Genomic DNA, 23,973 nt, shown 5'->3' on the forward strand with positions numbered 1-23,973 from the left:
GCAACGAAACGCCGGGGAACCGGTTCTGACCGGCCCCCGGCGTAAATCAGCATAAAAGGCTGGGCAGCGGGCAAAGCGCCCTCTGTGCTCGCCTCTCCCTCAGCCGACATCACCACGGACCTCGCAAGGAGGGCCTAATCCTTTTTTTGTTCTTTTATTTTTCAGGTCAACTTCGTCAGCTGAGCTGAGTCGAGTCCTCGTCAGCTTCGCAGGAGTCGAGCGAGTCAATTCCGTCAGCCGAGTGGAGTGCGTGTCCGGCGTAGCGAAGAGCGGCTGTGCGGGAGGGGCAGCTTTGATCAGTTTCCCCTTGTTTCTCCTCAGGCGTGGAGTGCTGCAGCACCTGGCACCATCTCCGGTCAACTGCAAAAGGCATCCGGGCACGGGTGCCGGTCGGGTCAATTTCAGGACGCCGGCAGCAGGGGACAGATTTCGGATCAATTTCACAGAGCAGTGAGTGGAGCGCGAAGGCTAATTAGCCTCGCGCCACAATTGATCAAGTTGTGCTTTATTTTTCAGACGGTGAATTCCACCAAGCAGGGCATTGCACAGCGTTTTGGGAAGGTGGCACTCCTTTATTCTTCAACAAGTGTAAACGGATAAGCTGGGACAGACAACCGACCTCATTAGGAGGTCATACATATCTCTTGCATTTATCTTACAGGCCTCGCACAAGGAGGAGCTTCAGGAGGATTCTGGAAGTCTCTTGAACAGCTGGTGGGGCAATCAGCAGAGAGTGGTAACACACCTGGAGCAGTTCATGGCAGTTAAAGCAGAGTTCCCAAGGAGTCACTGACAGGCCTGCATTCCAGCGCTTCCGGGAGCCACGCGGGTTGGAGATCACTCACCCGACCCATTAGACTAGCCAGTGGGCGTGGCTCTGGTTGCGTGGGTGCGTGTGGCCGGTCGTGGTCTCCCTACGATTGAGGTAAGGGTTTGGGCTGTGTTCCCAGGCCAGGTTGTGGGGTGTGTGGCTAGTGTAGTTCACGTGGTTGCGCAATTTCTCAGCCGTGGTATTAGCATTGTGGGGAGGCGTGTTTTTATAATCCACGGTAAAGCATTTTGTGGTTGTAGAACGATGGCCCCTAAGGCAAAGCGGAGCGACCAGCACTCGCGCATGGACAGTTTAATGGAGGCCATGATGCGAAAAATGGGGGACATTGAAGCAGCCATTGTGAGTTTAAAAGAGAAAGTGGATGGGCAGGAGTACACTCTTGAACGCCCTAGGAGGGAAGGGGTAGCCCCTAGGGCAGCATTTCCTCCCGTACCCAAGAGGAACCGAGCTAAGCAAGGGGGAGCTCCACCTCCCAGGGAGGGGGAAGGGGAGGGAGCGAGTGGTGCCACAGAGCCAGTGGCCCACATTCCAGTGCCGAGGCCAGTAGAAAGCGAAGGGCAACCTGGGGCAACTGGGGTGGGCTCCTCACCAGGTATGGAGGTGGGGAATAACCCGCCGGGGGCAGGGGGGCAACCTGGGCCAGCAGGTACTGGCGCAGAGGCTCCGCGCATCCCTAGGGCAGGGGCTCCTACCGGAGTTCATCCAGGCCAGCCGGATTTAGTGGCAAATTTAGCAGCGGTTCTTCCCTGGCTAGAGAGTGTGGGTAACTGGTCCCCGGCCACTGGTATTTCTGGTGTGGACGCGCTGGAGAAGGCCAAAAAGATAGTGGCGCAGTTAGATGGGGCGTTGGGTCAGGAGGTGCCCACCACAGTCAGTAGGGAAGTGCCAGCAGTAAACCCAGTGATGGATGTAGTGAAACTGAATCCAGCTGAGGTGGCTTCGACAGGTAAGCCACAGTCACTACCAGTGTTAAGAGTGGGGGGAGCGTGCACGCAACTGTATATGCATGTCACGCAGGCCATGAAGGAGGAGATTTGGAAGGGGAGCTATGTCGACATGTTTTCATTGTTAATAGATGAGAGAGATAGAGAAGAAGCTGTGAGAAAAAAGGATTGGATGCTCCCAAGGGAATGGGCAAGTGAACTGCTGAAATATAGGATAGAGGAGTCTCTGATTAATTGGGTTAGAGGTTTCTCTGTCTATTTGGCTGTCATGACTGACCGGTTCCCACATTTAGCTGGGGAAATGGCGTGCTACCAAAATATTATCACCATTGCATATGATGAGAAGGGCGGTGTAGGGTGGTTGGAGTATGACAAGAGCTTCCGGAAAGCAAAGGCTTTGAACCCCACCCTCAGATGGGATCAAATTGACACGATTTCATGGTTAGATCATGTATGGAATAGGACACAAGACAATCCCAAAGAAATTCCAAAAGGGCAATCCTTTCGGTCATTCTCCTCACCTAGTTTGGGTGGGGGAGGAGGAAAGAAAGGGGCATGCTGGGACTTTAACAGACGTGCATGCAATAGGGCAGCAGGTACGTGCAAATTCAAGCACATGTGCTCTTTCTGTGGTAACACCTCTCATCCAGAGTCAAAGTGTTTCAAGAAATCAAAGGATGGGGGTGGAGAAAACCAATATTGATGCTGGTGGCCTCACCAAAGCCTGGTCCCCTATAATAACAAGTGCACTGACTCCATGGCTGAATAGATATACTTCCTGTTCATCTGCAAAATTACATCTAGAAGGTTTTAGAGACGGTTTCAGGATTCCAGCATCTGATTATGTCTGGACAGCTGAATGCAAAAATCAGTTATCTGTGAGGGCTAACCCTAGGGTGGCGGCAGCAAAATTGAGAAGGAGTTGTGCTTGGACAGGTTAACAGGCCCATTTGATGATATCCTAGTAGGAAATTTTGTTTGTTCTCCGCTTGGGGTGGTGCCCAAAAAAGAGCCAGGGGAATTCGGGTTGATCATAATCTCTCAGTGCCCAAGGGTCCATCTCTAAATGATGCCATTGATGAGTGTTTGTGTTCAGTAAAGTAAGACATTGAGTCAGCTTTTGATTTCCACCTTCCTTCTAAGTTTTCAATTTAGGGGCAAGTTTTACATGGACAAATGCATGCCTGCGCGTACTTTGAGAAGTTCAGTTGTTTCCTAGAGTGGGGTTTCAGGCAGGCGAGGGGGCATCAATATGTGCTGCATCACCTTGATGACTTTCTGTTCCATGGAACACTGGGTTCTCCGGATTGTGGGCGGGCACTCCAACAATTTTGCTCGCTCATGCAGACTTTTGGTGTACCATTGTCGCAGGGTAAGATCGTAGGGCTGTCCACAGTGATTGAATTTCTGGGGATCGAATTAGACTCTGCTCCGGGTTGCTCACGGCTGCCCAGGGAAAAGGTTTCTAAATTCAAGTTAGTACTACAACAATGCTTAGCCAAGGACAAAGTTACACTACACCAATTGCAGCAGACAGTTGGTCAGTTACATTTTGCACTGCAAGTTATCCCAATGGCGAGGCCATTCTTGCGATCCATTTCACAAGCCATGTCAGGACTTAAAGAAAAGCACCACCACACGAGGTTAACTGGTGAGGTCAAGCAGGATATGTAGATTTGGATGGCATTCCTGCGGTACTTTAATGTTACAGTACTGTGGCCATGCTCGCTCACATCCTGTTCGGATTTGGGTTTGATGACAGACTCGGCAGGTAGCGAGGGGTTTGGTGCTATACTTGGTACTGAGTGAGTGGCGTGACGTTGGCCGACTTGGTGGAGTGAGATCGGGTTGATAAGCAACACCGGGTTCCTCAAGCTTTTTCCCATTTTTGTTGCACTGTCTGGCCAGAGCAACTAAAGAACAAAGCAGTTGTTTTCTGGTCAGATTTCATGACGGTGGTGGAATGCATTAACAGTCAGTCAGCGAAGTGTAAAATGATCCTACGTCTGCTGAAGGAGATAATTTTAATCTGCATGAAATTGAATATGCAGTTTAGGGCTAAATATGTCCCAGGTGTGTTAAACCACGCCGCTGATGCGCTATCTCGTTTAAGATGCAGGTATTCAGGTCACATCTCCCAGAAGCAGCAGAGAACCCAACGTCTTTCCCAGAACAGCTTTGACAAGTTGGTGCCTCCAACTACCGGACCTCGTGGCAGCTAGCCTAGCACCAGGAAGGCATATGGAGGGGCGTTCTGGGATTACTGTGCTTTCTTAGGGGGGTGAATGGGAGGAGCATTGGCAAGATTCCGGGGCCATTTTTTCATACTGTAAAGCATTGAAAGATGAGGGGCGCTCAGTGGCAGCAGCTAGGAGGCACATGGCAGCTATCTTTCTTTGCACAAGCAAAAAATGGGATATACCCCACTAATACATTCATAGTGAGGAAAGCATTAAAAGGATGTCAATGCCTGCAGAGATCACTACCAGATATGAGGCGTCCAATTGGTCTTAACACCGTGGCCGCAATTTTGGGAGTGCTGGGCCAGGTTTGCAGTACCGAGGCAGAAACCTTGTTTAGGGCCGCTTTTACATTGGCATTCTACGGCACTTTTAGAATAGGCGAATTGGTGGCAAAAAACAAGCAGAATGAGAAAGGGGGACTGCAGTTCAGTCAGTAAAAATCCAGGGGGACTCATTGTTCATATTGGTGGAAAGATCCAAGTCTGATCAGGATGCACAAGGGGAAGGAGTGGTGTTGCGACGGGCGCAGGGGAACCCATGCTGCCCCTTCACCAACTTAGAGGCCTTTTTTCCACACAGGACCAAGAGTGAGGGGTGGCCTCTGTTAATGCATGCAGAGGGTACCCCGCTCAACAAACTTCAATTTGAGTGGGGCGGGTCTGGACCCCAGCAGTTTTGGGACACTCTTTTAGAATAGGGGCCGCCACCGAAGCAGTGGCGAGAGGTTTCAAAGCAGGGGCAGTACAGAGGATTGGAAGGTGGTCATTCAATTGTTACAAGCTCTATGTGCGGCTGCATATGTTTTGATATCGCGTGGAAGGTTTCACTGACGGCGCTTTCTTTCTATTCAAGTTGCAGTTTCTCTCGGTCCTGTCACGCAGGGAGGGAACTATCCACAGCCCATCAACAGTCAGGAAACACGAGGGGACAGGTTGATGCCTGGAAGAACGTCGAACACTACGCTTGGATTATTGGTCATTGCTATGTGTCACGTTTAAGCAAATTTTTTCTTGCAGGTAATGGTGAATCACGAGCCAGGCAGGCTGGTTTTAGGGTCTCCTTTCATGGACTGGGGGCCTACGTTTTGAACAGTTCAGGGCTCTAGTGGGAGAGTTACTCGATCGGGTAAGGACCCCCCCCCCCCCTAAAATTTTAATTCTGCATCTGGGTGGTAACGATTTGGTACAGCTGGGTAGAAGGTGTCTAGTGGAAAGTCTGATCACGGAAATTGGGTGGTTAGCTAGATGCTGCCCTGGCTCTATCTTGGTATGGTCTCATATGATCCCAAGTTTGCAGTGGTGGGCGGGAGGGGGGAAGTCCGTGAAAGCCCTGTATCACTCCGTGCAGAGAATTTAATAACCAAATGGATAGACTCTTTAGGTCCTCACAGCTGCAGACCATAGCACATGGGTGTATCAGGGGTGACCCCCTGTTACTTACAGGATGGGGTTCACTCACTTGTCCAGGTTGAGAAATGAGCTGTTCATGGGAAATCTTCTGGCCTGGCTGGCAGGGTCACAGATCAGGACATGACCTTTGTGAGGGCTGAAAGGGGGAGGCCTGATAGTCTGGCAACTATGCAGGCTTGTGGCGGTAAGGTCATGATTGGTCAGTTTAAATTTAAGGTCTTTGGGGGTTCTGCTATTTTTATTGTGGACACCGGGGGGGGGGGCGGGGAGGGACAGTGGTCTTTCATCAAACTCCTGGGGCAGTTACATCCGGTTGGCTGGAACGGTGCTGGGGAGGGGAGTTATGCTTTCCAGTTGGCTGGTTGCCTGCGCATGACTGTATGGGCCCCTTATGGAGATCATTTTTGGGCGTAGGGGGTGTTTGGGGGGGGGGGGGGAAGTAACCTCTCGGGGAACCGGGCCCCATGCGCATGTGCACTCCGGTTGAGGTGCGAGCATAGGTTGATCGGGATCTGGCGGCCAGTTATGACCTTGCCGTGGGCTCAAACGGGGATACACAGAAAGGTCATAATATTTGATTTGAATGTGTAGTCTAGGATAGGAATGTCTATGTATTAGAAGTTTGTTACGGTTAGGAAAAGACATAGGTACCCAACAATGTGGACTTTGTGTATTGTGTGTGTGTGTATATACTGTAAATATACTTTATTGTTTGAAAATTAATTTTTTAATTTTTGTTAATGAATTCGGCCGGGGTTTACGACCCCTAAATCAAAAAAAATTGTGGTTTCATCGGATTGATCTCCTGGGGGAAGATGGGAGGTGAGCATTTGAGGACACCAGGGTTGGGGCCCCATCACCCAGGGAGGGGTACACGGTTAGAGGGGGGACTTAGGCCGTACCTGGCCATAGAGAAAGGCAGAGGCCGGCCCTGCTGTCATTATGGCAGTCGTGCTGGTCCCACAACGACATGTAGGGAGGCGGGGGGCGCAGTGCACGCCCCGCCTCCTTGTTGGCAATCAGCGCGTCAGCTGGAAGGGATTGAAGCACTTCCGGGTCGTGCGGTAGAGCAACGTAGCGCCGGGGAACCAGTTCCAACCGTCCCCATGCGTAAATCAGCATAAAAGGCTGGGGAGCGTCGAAAGCTCCCTCTGTGCACGGCACTTCCTCAGCCGACATCACCACGGACCTCGCAAGGAGGTCCTAATCCTTTTTTTTTTCTCCCACCCACCATCCCCTAAAGCTGAAGTTTTGGGTAGTATATTTGCTGTTAGATGTTTTTCTTTCTCAACAGGATGATAATGTTCTGTTTCATGATGTTTTTCTCCTAAAGCGAGAATGCGTTTTATCAAAGTTCTTTTACAGGTTCATAGCTTATTGTCAATTTTAAAGTTGTTATTGTCGTATTTTGATTATGCTATCCCTTGGTTGGGCGGTAAGGTCATAATTGGTGAGCTTAAATTTAAGGTCTTTGGAGGTGCTGCCATTTTTAATGGGGATACCCGGGGGGGAGGGGGGAGGGACAAGTGGTCTCTCATCAAACTCCTGGGGCAGTTACAGCTGGTTAGCTGGAAGGGTGCGGGGGAGGGGAATTACGCATTCCAGTAGGTTGGTTGGCCACCCCGCACGCGCAAAAGGGCGCAAGTAAGCTGCGCATGACAGCATGGGCTCCCCATGGAGATAATTTGTGGGTGTAGGGTGTTTTCTGTGGGGGGGGGGGGGGGGTGAGAGGAGTACCCTCCCGGGGAACCAGGCCCTCCGTGCATGCGTACTCCGGTTGGGGTGCAGGCATAGATTGATCGGGATCTGGGCGCAAGTTATGACCTTGCCGTGGGCTCAAACAGGGATACGCAGAAAGGTAATCATATTTGTTTTGAATGTGTAGTCTAGGATAGGAATGCCTATGTATTAGATGTTTGTTAAGGTTAGGAAAAGACATGTACCTAACAATGTGGACTTTCTGTGTATTGTGTGTGTGTGTATATATTGTAAATATACTTTTATTGTTTGAATATACATTTTTGTTAATAAATACGGCCGGGGGTTTACGGCCCCTAAATTCAATGAATTGTGGTTTCAATGGATTGATCACCTGGGGCAAGATGGGAGGTGAGCACTTGAGGACAACGAGGTTGGGGCCCCATCACCCAGTCGTGGCCCCCTCCCATAACGATTTGATCGCAGGGCATTCCCATACCGTATGATAGAAAGTGGCCTCATGCTGGCATCCCCTAATACATAGTGCATCTTCCCTAGCCCCTATGTGTGCAAGGACGACCCCCGTCATATAGGACCTATGTAGGACCCTTAATTGGATCAGTCAGTATCGGAGGGTGATCGCCGCCCTCCTAGGAGACATCAGTGCCTCCCTCCAGTCCTCTTCCTCAATAGGTCCTACGTCCTGCTGCCACTTCTCTCGAAGCATCTCAAATGTATCGGGGGAGGTTGTTGCACAGCTTTTTATACGTCAGGGAGATGGCCCTCAAGTGCAATTGCCCATCTAATAGTCTGTCCTCTAGAGGCGACGAGTCTGGAATGTCAGGCAGGTTAGTAAATGCCGTCTGGAGGGCATGTCGAACCTGAAGGTAGCGAAATAGTTCACCTTGCGCCATGTGGTAGGTTCCCTTCAGTTCCTCAAAGCTAAGGACGAACACTTCTTTTTATGTATATGTTAAACACAACAACTGTTCACGGGTAAGTACCGTTTTCAATAGAATTATTCACAGATATGTAAAACGTTCAAACCTGTGCGCTTTTACGCACAATGCAGTCCTATGTAATGAAACGTCAAAGATGCATAAAGGTAGGTACAGTTGGATTCAAGAATTCCGATTCTGGAATTGGAATAGTAGTGGGCCAAGGCTCAAAGTACTACCAGCAGTTCTTTGGGAGCTGCTCCGGTTCTACCGGGAGCAAGGTGCTAGTGAGGCTGGTAGCTGGTGCTACGGAGAAGGGGGACCCCCTGAGTAGAGTCTGCACAAGGAGACTTGCCCGCTAGTACGAGGGCTTCCAAATGGGGGGCTCAGGTCGCAACGGGGGTTGGAGCATGGGGGGCACAGCTGGGGGCCTTGGGATCAGAGTAGTTAGGTTGGCTGGGCTGGGTGCACCAAGATGCACCTCGTGGTCAGGGACAAACAGCTGACATGGGCAAAATCAAGGCAGCTGGGCAACTCTCGCAGTGATGCTGATACCCCTTGATGGCTGGTTGATCCTGTTACAGTGAGAATCCAGACTGGGTCTACTGCCATCTCTCAGATGCTAGACATAGATATGTTATCAACTGCCATCTCTCAGAAGCTGGGTCTTCTGCCGTCTCTCAGATGCAGGGTCTACTGCCATCTCTCAGATGCTGGATCTTACGCCGTCTCTCAGATGCTGGGTCTACTGCCGTCTCTCAGATGCTGGACACAGGTATGTTATCTACTGCCATCTCTCAGATGCAGGGTCTACCGCCGTGTCTCAGATGCTGGGTCTTCTGCCGTCTCTCAGATGCAGGGTCTACTGCCATATCTCAGATGCAGGGTCTTACGCCGTGTCTCAGATGCTGGGTCTACTGCCGTCTCTCAGATGCTGGATACAGATATGTTATCTACTGCCATCTCACAGATGCTGGGTTTACTGCCGTCTCTCAGATGCAGGGTCTACTGCCAACTCTCAGATGCTGGGTCTACTGCCGTCTCTCAGATGCTGGGTCTACTGCCGTCTCTCAGATGCTGGGTCTACTGCCGTCTCTCAGATGCTGGGTCTGCTGCCATCTCTCAGATGCTGGGTCTGCTGCCATCTCTCAGATGCTGGGTCTGCTGCCATCTTTCAGATGCTGGGTCTGCTGCCATCTCTCAGATGCTGGGTCTGCTGCCATCTCTCGGATGCAGGGTCTGCTGCCATCTCTCAGATGCTGGTTCTACTGCCGCCTCTCAGATGCTGGTTCTACTGCCGCCTCTCAGATGCTGGTTCTACTGCCGCCTCTCAGATGCTGGTTCTACTGCCGCCTCTCAGATGCTGGTTCTACTGCCGTCTCTCTGATGCTGGTTCTACTGCCGTCTCTCTGATGCTGGGTCTACTGCCGTCTCTCAGATGCAAGGTCCACTGCTGTCTCTGAGATGCTGGACATAGACATGTTATCTGCTGCCATCTCTCAGATGATGAGTCTACTGCTATCTCTCAGATGCTGTGTCTACTGCCGTCTTTCAGATGCTGGGTCTACTGCTGTCTCTTAGATGCTGGACATAGACATGTTATCTACTGCCGTCTCTCAGATGCTGGGTCTACTGCCATCTCTCAGATGCTGGGTCTACTGCCGTCTCTCAGATGCTGGGCATAGAAATGTTATCTATTGCCATCTCTCAGATGCAGGGTCTACTGCTGTCTCTCAGATGCAGGGTCTACTGCCGTCTCTCAGATGCAGGGTCTACTGCCGTCTCTCGGATGCAGGGTCTACTGCCGTCTCTTAGATGCTGGACACAGATATGTTATCTACTGCCATCTCTCAGATATTGGGTCTTCTGCCGTCTCTCAGATGCAGGGTCTACTGCCATCTCTCAGATGCAGGGTCTACTGCCGTCTCTCAGATGCAGGGTCTACTGCCGTCTCTCAGATGCAGGGTCTACTGCCATCTCTCAGATGCAGGGTATACTGCCGTCTCTCAGATGCTAGGTCTACTGCCGTCTCTCAGATGCAGGACACAGATATGTTATCTACTGCCATCTCTCAGATTCTCTGTTTACTGCCGTCTCTCAGATGCAGGGTCTACTGCCATCTCTCAGATGCAGGGTCTACCGCCGTCTCTCAGATGCAGGGTCTACCGCCGTCTCTCAGATGCTGGGTCTACTGCCGTGTCTCAGATGCTGGGTCTACTGCCGTCTCTCAGATGCTGGACATAGACATGTTATCTACTGCCGTCTCTCAGATGCTGGGTGTACTGCCATCCCTCAGATGCTGGTTCTACTGCTGCCTCTCAGATGCTGGTTCTACTGCTGTCTCTCTGATGCCGGGTCTACTGCCGTCTCTCAGATGCTGGGTCTACTGCCGTCTCTCAGATGCTGGGCATAGAAATGTTATCTACTGCCATCTCTCAGATGCAGGGTCTACTGCTGTCTCTCGGATGCAGGGTCTACTGCCGTTTCTCGGATGCAGGGTCTACTGCCGTTTCTCGGATGCAGGGTCTACTGCCGTTTCTCGGATGCAGGGTCTACTGCCGTTTCTCGGATGCAGGGTCTACTGCCATCTCTCAGATGCTGGGTCTACTGCCGTCTCTCAGATGCTGGGTCTTCTGCCGTCTCTCAGATGCAGGGTCTTCTGCCGTCTCTCAGATGCAGGGTCTACTGCCATCTCTCAGATGCAGGGTATACTGCCGTCTCTCAGATGCTAGGTCTACTGCCGTCTCTCAGATGCTGGACACAGATATGTTATTTACTGCCGTCTCTCAGATGCTGGGTCTTCTGCCGTCTCTCAGATGCAGGGTCTTCTGCCGTCTCTCAGATGCAGGGTCTACTGCCATATCTCAGATGCAGGGTCTTACGCCGTGTCTCAGATGCTGGGTCTACTGCCGTCTCTCAGATGCTGGATACAGATATGTTATCTACTGCCATCTCACAGATGCTGGGTTTACTGCCGTCTCTCAGATGCAGGGTCTACTGCCATCTCTCAGATGCTGGGTCTACTGCCGTCTCTCAGATGCTGGGTCTACTGGATAATTCACCAGCCTTTCCCCATCTAATTTTAGCATAATTCCCTGTATGTAGTCTAATAAGTTCATTAAGTAGTTCACCTGGGACAGCTAACTTCTTTAATGTGGACCACAGCAACTTGCGGGGAACGAGGTCGAAGGCGGCCCTTAAATCCATAAACGCCACGTAGAGGCTACCCCTCCTGATATTTATATATTTCCAGCAAATGCACATAAATCTAAACACCTGATCAACTGTACTGATTTTTTTATCTAAAACCTGCTTGGTATTTGGTCAGTATCTTTGTCTCCTCAATCCAATCTAAAATCCTGTTAAAATATGTCTTGCAAGAAATGCGCATGCGCGGGCGTCCACGCATGCGCATTTGTCACAAGAAGTTGAAAATGAGGAAGAGGGAGCCCCGGAGACGCTGCGCTTCAGGTAAGTCTCTTTACTTTTATTTATTTAACATGCAGGGTATTAATTTAAAAGGAGGGCGGGCGGGAGGCGGGCGGCGGGCGGCAGGCAGCTACGCTTCGCCCTGGCGTGTGCGTAGCGCTGCCTGCTTCGCCTACTTCAAAAACTGCGAAGCAGGCAGAGCTACGTACACTACGTGGGCGAAGCGTAGTGCTACGCCCAGGGTTAGTAATGAGACAGGATTCTACACCGAGGAACAGGTAACCAAGCTACCGCGCGCTAGTGCTGTTTCACAGTATTGGCTGCAACGCGATGAGAGTGAGTCAGAAGAGAGTTATTGACGGTGCCGAGGAGAGGAAGAGGAGTGCGTACTTGGCGCAACTCTAGAGGTAGACCAGACAGGCCATTTTGTGGATGGAAAGGTAAATGATGAAAATATTACTTTCCTAGTAGATACTGATGCTACTCGATCAACTGTTAGATCAGCTGACATCAAAAATCTTCCTCTCTCGGATGACACAATCCAAGTAGTTGGAGTCTCCAATCGACAGATAAAAACGTATCTTTCTGAGCCTGTTAAAATTAAAATAGGGAAATTCACCGATATGCATCGCTTTGTTGTTTGCGATACCTGCCCTGTAAATTTGTTAGGGAGGGATTTGTTGTGTAAGATGAACTGCACGATTTTCTGTACTCCAGATGGCATAGCTTTTGAAACTCCTGATGAGGATGTACTGTATAAAATTACCATGGCCAATATAGAACCCGCAGTTACTGAGGCATTCGTTGTATTTAACCCAGAAGAATTGCCTCTGGAATTGAAGAAAACAGTGAAACCCGAGGTATGGGATTTCACTGGAGAAGATATGGGATTGATGAAAAAGGTAGACCCTGTGAAGATAACTGTAAAGGAAGGAATAAGTTACCTGAATATTCCCCAATATAAGTTGACACCAGAAATAATTGCCGGAGTGACTCCTATAATAGACAAAATGATTGAACAGGGAATTTCGAAAGATGAGTAGTCCATGTAATTCACCAATAATGAGTTTGAAAAAACCTAACGGAACCTTCAGGATAGTACAAGACTTGAGAAAAATAAATAAAATTGTTGTACCGTGTTGTCCCATTGTACCAAATCCTTCAGTGATCCTATATCAGATTCCCTATGATGCAGAATGGTACACGGTCATTGACCTGTGTCACGCTTTCTTCTCCATCCCATTGCACCCTGACAGCCAACAGATTTCTGCGTTCCAGCTCGGCGAACGTACTTTGGCATGGTGCCGAATCCCACAGGGGTATACAGAAAGTCCATCGATATTTAATCCGATCCTAAAAAAATCCCTGGAAGATTTAAAAATGCCCAAAAGTTCAGTACTAGTGCAATACATCGATGACGTACTGGTGGCATCGAGAACCCGAGAAGCCTGTGTGGTAGATACAGTTGCATTACTGAATCATTTGGCGGAAGGAGGACTTAAAGTATCCCCATCGAAATTACAATTTTGCAAAAAGGAAGTACAATATTTAGGCCATAAAATTGAGAAAGGTCTGAGTAAAGTGACTGCAGACAGGATCAGAATAATAAAGGGAATGAGAGCACCAATGACTTAAAGAGAAGTGAGAATGTTTCTTGGAATGGTTGGATACTGTCGTCATTGGATCAGCAACTTTTCACTGATTGCAAAACCTCTGGTACGCTTGACGAAGAGTGATGTGAAAGACCCCCTTGAATTGAACAAAGAAGAATTGAAGGCTTTTAAACAATTGAAAGACCGATTGTGTGAGGCTCTTGGAATGCCTAACTATGAAAAAGAGTTTGAGCTCTATTGCAGTGAGAGAGATGGATGTGCACTTTCGGTGTTAGTACAGAAGCATGGGAAATTAAGACGACCAATTGCATATTTCTCAGCTGTGTTCGATCCTGTAGCCATAGCGTTGCCTGGTTGTTTGAAAGCAGTGGCTGCTACCTGTAAGAGTTTGGAACAGAGTGAAGGAATTGTGATGGGATACCCTGTGAGAGTGTTTGTACCCCATGACGTTGCGATCCTTTTAACAAGGAGCCGCACTCAGTTTATGACGCATAGTCGTCTCACTAAATATGAGAAAGTCATTTTGGATGCTACGAATGTTACCTTGTGAGGTGTCTCAATGTGAACGCCTCAACATTGCTGCCTGATGCTGTAAATGTGGAAGTGAAGGATGACGCAGATCATGATTGCCTGGAGGTGCTTGACTTTTGCACCAAGCCGCGTCCAGACATAAAAGATGTACCTTTGAAAGAAAGTGACTATGTGATGATTGTGGATGGGTCATGCCTGAGAACTGAAGAAGGAATTTTGAGTGCAGCGTACGCAGTATGTACTGTAGCGGCTGTATTGGAAGCGTCATGTCTGAAAGGAGTGAGATCGGCAAAGGTTGCTGAATTGTTTGCGTTGACAAGAGCATGTAAATTGGGAAAGCATCTGAGAGTCACTGTGATTACGGATAGTCAGTATGGATTTGGAGTTGTGCATGATTTTGGGCAGATTTGGTCCCAAAGAGGGTTCTTGACATCGAGTGGAACTCCTATAAGGAATGCGGAAGTGGTTGGCAAGTTGCTTGAGGCGATACAGCTGCCTAAGCAATTGGCGGTAGTAAAATGCGCAGCCCACTCGAAGGGTGCTGATTACGTATCGGCGGGTAACGGATTCGCAAATGACATAGCGCAATATTGTGCGCGCAGCCAAAATTCAGTCAACAGGAATCGGGAAAAGGAAATGAACTCATGTCCCTTACTTTTTACTAACACTATGAGTACTTGGGAGGAAGTGAGGCAGTTACAGGAAGAGGCAAGAGAAGAAGAAAAGGAACAGTGGATTAAATCAGGATGTGCACCACGAGAGGCAGACAGAGTTTGGGTTTACCGGGATGGAAGACCAGTAATGCCTGATATCATCATCTCTACCATGGCACGGATGTACCCTGGACAAGCACATGTGGTTAGAGATGCTATGATTAGACTTTTCAAGCAGACATGGTATAATGCCAAGTTTCGGCTGGAAGGTGAGAGCCTTTGTCAAAGATGTCTAATATGTCAGCAATACAATCCAGGAAAGAAACCAGTGGTGAGTCTGGGAACGATAGGACGGGAGGGAGGTCCTTTCACCAGAATGCAGATTGATTTTATTGAAATGCCCCCATGTAATCGGCTTAGATATGTTCTAGCAGTTGTTTGTCTGTTTTCACGCTGGGTGGAAGCGTACCCGACCAGAAGGAGTGATGGGGTTACAGTAGCGAAACTCCTACTGAGCATTTTGAGAATGAAATCATAAAATTGATTTGTGAAGCATTGAATGTACAACAGACACTGCATTGTGCCTACCGTCCAGAGGCTTCTGGAGTAGTGGAACAGATGAATGGCACCATTAAAAACCGATTGGGAAAAATGTGTTTGGCCACAGGTTTAAAATGGCCTGATGTCTTGCCTCTAGTGCTCATGACTATTAAATTGATTCCTGATAGGAATACTGGACTGAGTCCCCATGAGATTGTTATGGGTAGAGCGATGAGACAAGTTTTCATTCCTGTCAACAAACTACTGCCTATATCTGATGACTTCGTGTTGGATTACTGCAAGGGGTTGGCTGATTCCGTTCATTCTGTGTTTCATCAGGTTGTATCGGATGCAACCACCCTTGAAAAGAAGCCAGCTCATGATTTGAGTCCAGGAGACTGGGTGAGGATCAAAGTGCATAGAAGGAGAAATTGTCTGGTCCCACGTTGGGGAAAACCACGTCAAGTGATTTTGACCACGACAACGGCTGTGAAATGTGCCAGAGTAAAGAATTGGATTCATCGGAGTCATACTCTCTGGATCCCTAGTCCTGTAAATAAACCTGAGGAAGAATACTTGGGAGAGTCAGATACCAATTCTGAGTCAGAATCAGAAGAAACCAGAACAAGACAAGCTCCGAGAAGAGTAGAGTTGGAACCAAGTCAAGTTCCAGAACAAGAGAATTTGCCATTAAGGAGACGACCGGAAATTTCGAATACTAGCTCCGAATCAGATACTGAACAGGTGAGAGTACAGGAAAAAGTAAAGGAGAACATTGAGGAAACTGACAAGGAAATCCTTGATAAAGAAGCCCCACATGCAAGTACGAGAGAAATTCCACCTGAGGTCATAGAACTAGAAGATGAGGAATTAGATACAGAGAGTGAGGGTAAGATTGTTGCGGAAGACCCCCGAGGAGGTGTAGGGACTGCACACATCCAGGTAGAAAAAGGGACAGTAAGTCTGCAGGAAGATTGCGTGGAAGAAACACAAGGAGGGACGATTGTAGATCGGGAACAGGAAGTCCGGAAAGAAAAATCCAAAGAAGGTAAAGGTCGAATCGAGACCGAATCTGAAGAAAGTGAAGAAGAAGCACAAGAAGGATGAGTCTTGAGGAAGAGAGCTTGGAAAACCGAGTGAGGTGAGAAGGGAACTAGGTTGAAAAGGCCGACAAAAGAGGAAATTTGGCCAAACAAAATAAAAAGACTGAGGTATCGATTGACAAGAGTGAAGTGATCTAAAGCAGAACAAGTGAATGAGGTGTCTGGTCAAGAAAAATCAGAAGACCTTGATCCGGCACACTTGAAGAAAGAGAAGCGAATTAAGAAACCCAACCAGAAGTATAATTCAACGGAATGGACGTGTGTGGCACTCTAGGTGTGACTGTACCGGAAGTGGTTGAAGAGGAAGAAGATTCGGAAATCCTGAGATATATCTTGTCTGATATCGGAGAAGAGACGGATGTTCAGGAAGTTCTGAATCAAGATTGTGAAAACAAGGTAAAAGATGATCAAATGCCAGACTGAAGCGACAAGAAGAAGTTGCAAAGAGATTGAATTACCGGATAAGACATATAACCGAAAAGGAACCAAGTAGGCACTTAGAGCCTTGGGTTTAGACAAAAAGCTAGTTGTGAATAAAAGAGGCTAAGTCAAAAGACACTGATCATTTCCGAAATGGCAAACACAGAAGGTAGAAAACCTACATGGGTGTTCCTTCGAAGATGGTGCAAGGTGTGTTGTTGTTGTACAGGATTACTAATGCTTCTATGGAGTATATTAGCTATAATAATTTCATTTAGGATAATGTTCGAAAGGATAGTCATATTGAGAATAAGACTAATGTAGAGAAGGGTCATTATACTCATACAACTAGATTGATAGATAGAACTGACTTACATAAGGATAGATCTATAACAGATTTTTCTAATAACGTTTTTCAAAATTATTGTATGAATATGTAAAGACTATGGATGTTAGAGATTGTTATGTTTGCATGCAGTTACCTGCATCAGTGTCAGAAGGTGTTACCCATCACCACCTTCCTGTGACATATGGAATAACATGTAGTGTATTTGCGAGTTTGTTTTATAAAACAGGGAAATTAGACTATTATTATTCCGATGTAGATAATATTTTTTCACAAGTACCTGTAGTTCCTGAACTAAATAAGATAAAACCTGGTAAAGTTTTAGGTGAATATTTCTTAGAAACTAGAGAATTAACTTTAGAGGAAGTGTTTAAGAATAATCTTACTTGTAGTCTGAGAAAAGAAGAGAAGACCTTCTTGGACATGGTTGAAGAGAGGAGAATTAAGATGCAAAGAAAGATACCTGAGGGAAAAGGAGAGACGACAGTCTGGGACGTTGAAAGGGAAAAACATTTGAAGGGAGAAACCAGTCCGGCTATGGCTTTAGATTGGCCTCAGAGAGGGAAATTGTGTATCAGAAGAAATGAAACTGTGTATGATAATTATTTTATAGTTGTGAGTGAATGCCGTGATAGATATAGAATCATGGGAGGATGGGGATTTAAAGGAGCAAACGATCCGGTATTCCCTGGATTATATTTCATCTGTGGGAACAAAGCTTATTATCGGTTGCCGGACCATTGGTATGGCACATGTTACCTAGGCCTGGTCTTCCCAAAGATATTTCACATGAGAAGGAGAAAAGGTGGTGTGCACGAGATGGGTAGGCAACTAACACGTAGAAGGAGAGAAAGTTGGTCAGAAATTGTGGGGGATATTTTTGGAGCACTGATACCAGCAGTTGGAATATCTCTGAATGCGCACAAAATTAGAAAATTGTCTACAGTAGTGGATCGCTTATCGACAAGCACTGCTGGAGGATTCTTACTGGTAAATACCGAAATGGTTGCCATGAGAGCCATGGTGATGCAAAATCGACTTGCCCTTGTGAAGGATAAAAATCATTTGTTCTGTTTATTTGCACCATGTAATGTTAGCACAATGTATCTATGATGGTGTTCTGATCATATAAACACGAGATATGCTTTGAAAGAAGCGTTATTTCTTTCCTTTCCGTATTGTACGACAAAAGGGCCGAAAACCATACCGCGGCCACCTTGGTTTAGGATATGCCGCGTCTCTGATCACGTGGTTTCCTGTGCCCACCGTCTCCATGATTTCGTTCATACCAGCCCAGAGACAGGTTAGTTGTATTTACGGCCGAGGCCCAAGGTCACATCTGCTGTAGGGAGTATCAAGCAGAATTCCTTCAGGCCCTGGGACGAAAAGGGAGTCACCCTGCCGACCTCCTCTGTATAGATAGCAACCCCTTTGTGGAAGACTGAAACCGAACACTGTATGAGCTCATTCAGGAGTCCATGGACTAACGGGTATTTTTCCACTTGTAAGGCTTTGTATGCTGAAACCGTTATGTATATAAGTGTGGTTTTGTCAAGGAGCCAGCAGTCCTCCTCGGCGCACCTGATGGGTGAGGATCGATGAGGCTCCTCTATGTAGAGTTTTGCTTTGGCCAATAAAAGCTTGAACCTTCTACGTTGCCAACTGACTATTATTTGGAAAGATATTGCGGGTCACTGGTAAGTGTGGCCCTTGGGATTTTTGTTTAAGTACTTCACTTGATATTATTTGGGCAAAAGAGGGTGGAGTCTGTGGTATGCTGAAGGTGCAACATTGTTGTACTTACATTCCTGACGAGAGTCAAGATTTGAAGAAATATATTAAGAATATAACAGACTTGCATGAGGAAATTGTTTCACTGGAGGTTGAAAGTGTTTGGGAAAAGATTGGTAAAGGGTTTTCTACTATAAAAAGCTTCTTAATCAAAATAGGTAGTTCCTTTGTAGGTAAGATTCTAATGCCAGTGACTTTTTTTTTGTTTAGAATTTTTTTATTGAGAGTTTTATTTTCCATGGTACAGCATTATGCATTGACAAGTTAGACGTTACGTCAGGTGTCCACAGGCAGTCAGATGATATTAACACATTATGTAACATCCATCCCATTATACATCACACATGACAAGCAAGAAACATCACATTGTACCTAGGTATTACTCTTCCAGTAATCTAGTGTGGGATGTAGTGGGCTGGCTAATGCCGGGTGCCTGCATCAGTGGGTTTCCACAATGGTGCTGGTTGATGTGGAGACTCCCCTCCATTCTGGTGTCCCTCTTTGCTTACTGCCCATGCGTGTGTTCCCAATGTGTAAGCACCTACTCTCCGGTGCCAAAGGGTAAACATGAAACTGTTGGTAGGGGTGGGAGGGGGTTAGGAGGAACCTGGGGAGTTTACAGAGAAAGGTTTGATGTGATAGGTATGTGCTATGTGGTGGGTACCAGTACGTCCGCGAGGTGCTTACGGAGTCAGAGTCTGGAGGAGAGGGAGATCTACAGGGGGGTTGTATTTCCCAGCAGTAGTCAGGGTGCTAGTCTAGTAGGTTCCCAATGTGTGATCGGTCTGTCATGTGGTGCAGCTATTGCGCCGTGGTATGTGCTGACGCTATCGGGGACAGGGGTGGAGTTTGGGACTGGGCTGGTGTGTCCCCGGGTGAATCGTCTTGTGGTGTCTCTTGCGTGAACTGAAACAGTAGTTCTGCCCATTCCATGGAGATGGGATGTTTTCGAATCCCCTTCACCTCCTGGTCTCTCAACATGGATTCTTCCGCTGCCCCCCATTTTTTTACCCCCTCGATCCAGGCTGACTCTGGAGGCCCTGCCGGTGCCCTCCAGTACATGGCTATCCCCCGTTTTGCCAGGAGTAGGGCTAGGGACGTAAATCTACACTGCACCTTTTTGTCTTCTGCCTGCGCTAGACCCCTAGGGCACATGCCTCCCATGAGGTAATGTGCATGAGGTGGATCGTCGCCGCTAGAACCCGATGTATTCTGCCCCAATATGGCTGAAGCACGGGACAGTCCCAGAACATATGTTTGAAGTTTGCTTCGGGTGTTTGGCATCTTGGGCACGCAAACTGCGTGTCCGGGTAAAATCGCTGGAGCTTATGCGGTGTTAAGTATGCGCGGTGTAGAATATTGAATTGTATGTTTTTGAATCGTGCATTCCGCGAGACTTTCTTTGGGTACTCTAAGGCTTTTTCCCATTCTTGGTCATTGAGCACTCGCCCTATCTCGTCCTCCCATTTCTGGCATAAGGTCTGTAGAGGGACCGTGATCAGTTCCCTTATTGCTTTATAGTGCCAGGTAACTAAGTGTCTGCCTCTGCCCATACAGAGGATTGTATGTAGCACTGGGTGCATCGGTGGTTCCCCCTCAGTAAGATCCCAATATTGCCGTGCGCTGTCTACTAGCCGTCTGTGCACCAGGAATTGCCCGGGGGAAGATCAAAGCTATCCCGCATTTGGGCATAAGTTTTCAGTTGCCCGTCCTCAAACAGAGCCTCTATCTCCGTCAACTCGTGCTCCGTCCATATCCGGAGGGTTCCAGGCGTGTAATAGTTCTCCTTCTGTGGGAATCCCACTAATGGGAGCAATGGGGAGTATAGGGGTATACCCCTTGACATTCGGTGTATGCGCATCATGCATTTGCGGGCAATCGCCACTTGTAAGGGATGTGTTCTCGATGGCATGGTTCCTGGCATCAGCAGTCTCCGGATGGCCGGGAGAGGTATCCTACCGTCGTTAGTAAATGTCTCCTCTATTTGGCGCTCTGCCATCCAATGGGACAGCCACTGAATCTGAGCCGCCAGAAAATAGGCCTCAAAGGAGGGGGCCCCCAGACCCCCCTGCCTTATAGGCAAGTAGAGGGTTCGTAAGGCTACTCTATGTCTACCGTCCCCCCATATCAACGTCGTAAGTAATGTGTCTAGTTCTTGAAAAAAGGAGCGAGGCGGTATCACCGGGAGATTGGTAAAGGCGTAGAGCAGTCTGGGCACCATTATCATCTTTGCTAAGGCTACACGCCCTATGGGAGCCAAGGGAAGGGTCTTCCAGAAGGCCACTGCTGCTCGAAGTCCTGCTAATGTTTTGCGGTGGTTCCCCTCGTAGAGGTCTTCAGGCGAGTGATATAGTCTCACTCCTAGGTATCGGGGTGCCGTAGCACTCCAACTGAGTGTCTGGGGACCTATCGGTATCTTCGAGGGAGCAAGGTGGGGGCTGAGAGGAAAGATCGTCGATCTTCCCCAATTGACTTTAAGTCCGGAGACCTCTGCGAAGGTGTGTAGTATTGTCCATATTGGCGTGAGATCACTTGTGATATTCCGCACATAGATCGAAAGGTCATCGGCGTATAACGATACGCAGTGAACCGTGCCCGCAATTGGGATACCCCAGGTGTCACCCTCCTGTCGCAGGCGAATGGCCAAAGGCTCCACTGCCAAGGCAAAAAGTAGGGGGGACAAGGGGCACCTCTGTCTCTTTCCCCGTTCCACCGCTAGTGGGGCCGAAATGTCCTTTCCTATCTTCACCCTAGTGGTAAGGCCCTTATAGAGCAGTTGCGTGTATGCCTTTAGGGTCGGGCCAACACCTATTTTTCGGAGGGTTGCGAATAAATAGGGCCACGTGAGTGTATCAAAGGCCTTTTCAAGGTCTAAAATGAGGCATGCGGCTTGTGGGAAGCGATCCCGTACTCTATCCTGTATATGGAAGAGTCTACGTATGTTCTGTAATACGTTGCGCCTGGGAAGAAAGCTATTTTGGTTTGGGTGGATCAATTGCGGGAGGACCTGGATGTAGCCGTCCACTAGTATTTTCCCTAGAATTTTACAATCCACATTAAGTAAAGATATGGACCTGTATGAGGACGGGAGTGTGGGATCTCTGTTTGGTTTGAGAAATGTTACCAGGGTAGATTCCCTGAGTGAGCTGGGAAGTTCGCCTCTCTTCAATGCATCGTCGTACATGGTCACGAGGCGTGGCGACAACTGCCCCAAATAAGCGGTATAGTACTCAAGGGGAAAGCCATCCATTCCCGGTGCTTTACGGCGTGCCAACGCCCTGATCGCATGAGTGACATCCGGAGAGGTTATCTTTGTGTCTAGTGCCTTTCCGTCCGCCGGTGGAATGCCGGGTATAGGAGTGGATTGGAGGAATTGGGTTGTCAGGTGTGATACCTGTGGCGGGGCGTGATAGATGCCTGTGTAATAGTCGTGAAAGATGCGTAGTATATCTACTTGTGATTGTTTAATGGTACCAGACTCGTCCTGTAATACTGTGATGGGTTGCATGTCCTTGTCTTGTTTTGCGAGCCAGGCGAGAAGTGTACCTGCCCTATTTCCCTCTCTATGTACCCGGGCAGCATACGCTCTAAAATTGTATTTGCGAAGGTCATTCATGGTTTCCGCATATGTTGTTTTTGCAGTCGCCACCTGTGCAGGGGTAGCCTCCCCCATATATAGTGTTTTCGTGAGGTCCACTACTCGCAGTTCCGCGGTTCGTAGTGACTGCTCTAGCACCTGCTGAACCCCTACTATGTGCTGAATACCGTGTCCCCTTGCCTCGACTTTGAAAGCATCCCATTCTACTGATCTGGATGAGGCTCTGTTCGCGTTTAGTTAAAAATATTCCTGGATGTGTTCGCTGTGTGTATGACAGAACGCCTGGTCTGTGAGGCATTCCCGGGGCAATTTCCACGAGGGCACCGGGGGATGCGGTGGCCTCCATCTAAGGATCACGGAGTGTGCATCATGGTCGGACAAAACTCTGCCTAGGTAGTCTTCTAATGCCAGTGACTTGTGTGGTAATACTAATATTAATTTTGAGACTAGGATGTGTATGTATAAAAAGAAGAAAGTTACAAAATAAAATTAAAAGAGAAGTTGCCAAGAAAAGAGAGTAAGAGACAAGGGAAAGAGAAATGGGAGATATAGAATTGGAAGAATGGAAAGAAAATATGTATAAGAAAACAAGAGAGGATGAGATGGGGGAAACAATTATGTGACGTAACAAAGTGTAAGAGAACTGAGAATTCATTTCCATAAATTTTAACTGAAATTTAGTGGGATTTGTGGTGATATTAAAAATCACCAAAGGGGGAATTGGTGAAGCAGGTAAAACGAAATTTTGTATACCTTCTCTATTTTGCATGAAAATACTAATTACATAATCATTCTAAATACTAACCTGTATTAATTGCTTGGAGTGTTACTACTAATCAACTTTACACCTTGATAAACACAAGATACACGGGGACTAAATGCTAATTGCATGGCTAATAATTCTAATGACTAACTGTGGTACGCATATTAACTGTAGAATGTGTTGGTATAGAAAATTGCACGATTTATGTTGCTTTTGTGATGGTTTGTGCTCCTGGTGTTGCGGAATGGTGAGTATTATTGCCTTAAATGTTGCTATAAGCTAGGAAAATACTAATATATATTGGGAGTAGTGTGGGTTTAAACATTAGAATCTTCATTTCCGTACATTAATTATTTTTTATGTTTGTTTTGCTTAAGTTGGCATTCGGGCCTACTAGGCTGCAATATTCAAAATGGAGTTCGGAAGTGGCCGCCGTCGTGTAAGCGCAATGCCTACTGCGCAGACTTGGATGGCTCTGAAGATCTCCAGGCGACCTCCAAAGTGGCCACCGTGTTCCTTGTCAAGGATAGGAACGTGGAGGATTGCCAGAACTCAGCTAATGTGAATGACAGAAAAGGACAATGAAGACCTGTATCCAGAGGACTACATGTTGTTACTTTGGAACTTTTCGCATGAGAACTGGACAAACTAAAGGATGACATATTCAATTCCCTGAGAACCAAGAAAAAACCAGGGAACCAAGTCCAATATTTCAATTTTTAGGGGTTTAGCCAATCAGGAGTCTTCTACTCCTGGAGATGTTGCGGATTATCTTAGAATTTCTTATATAAGGGGAACTTTAGAAGAAGGTGGAAAGAAGTGTAGAAGTGCGTTCCGAGTTTCCGCTGGCGATTGCTGGTGAGGAGAGTCAATTTGCTTGCTCGATTGCCTGCTCCTTGTGATACCTTTGGGACTGGGTCGTGCCGAGCGAAATAACTTTTCCCCGATTTATTGGGTCTTAGCCTGCACTTTGATTGGACGATTTCACCAGAAGGGATTTGATTCATGCAGGGCTGACAGGTTTCGGAAAATGGTGACCGATATCTGAATTTAGGTAAATATAATTGTTATGCAAATTTGTGACAAAATATTCATTGAACCCTGATTTGATTACATGCTGAT

This window comes from Triturus cristatus, chromosome 3_2 (assembly GCF_964204655.1).
Source record: "Triturus cristatus chromosome 3_2, aTriCri1.1, whole genome shotgun sequence".
NCBI lineage: Eukaryota > Metazoa > Chordata > Amphibia > Caudata > Salamandridae > Triturus > Triturus cristatus.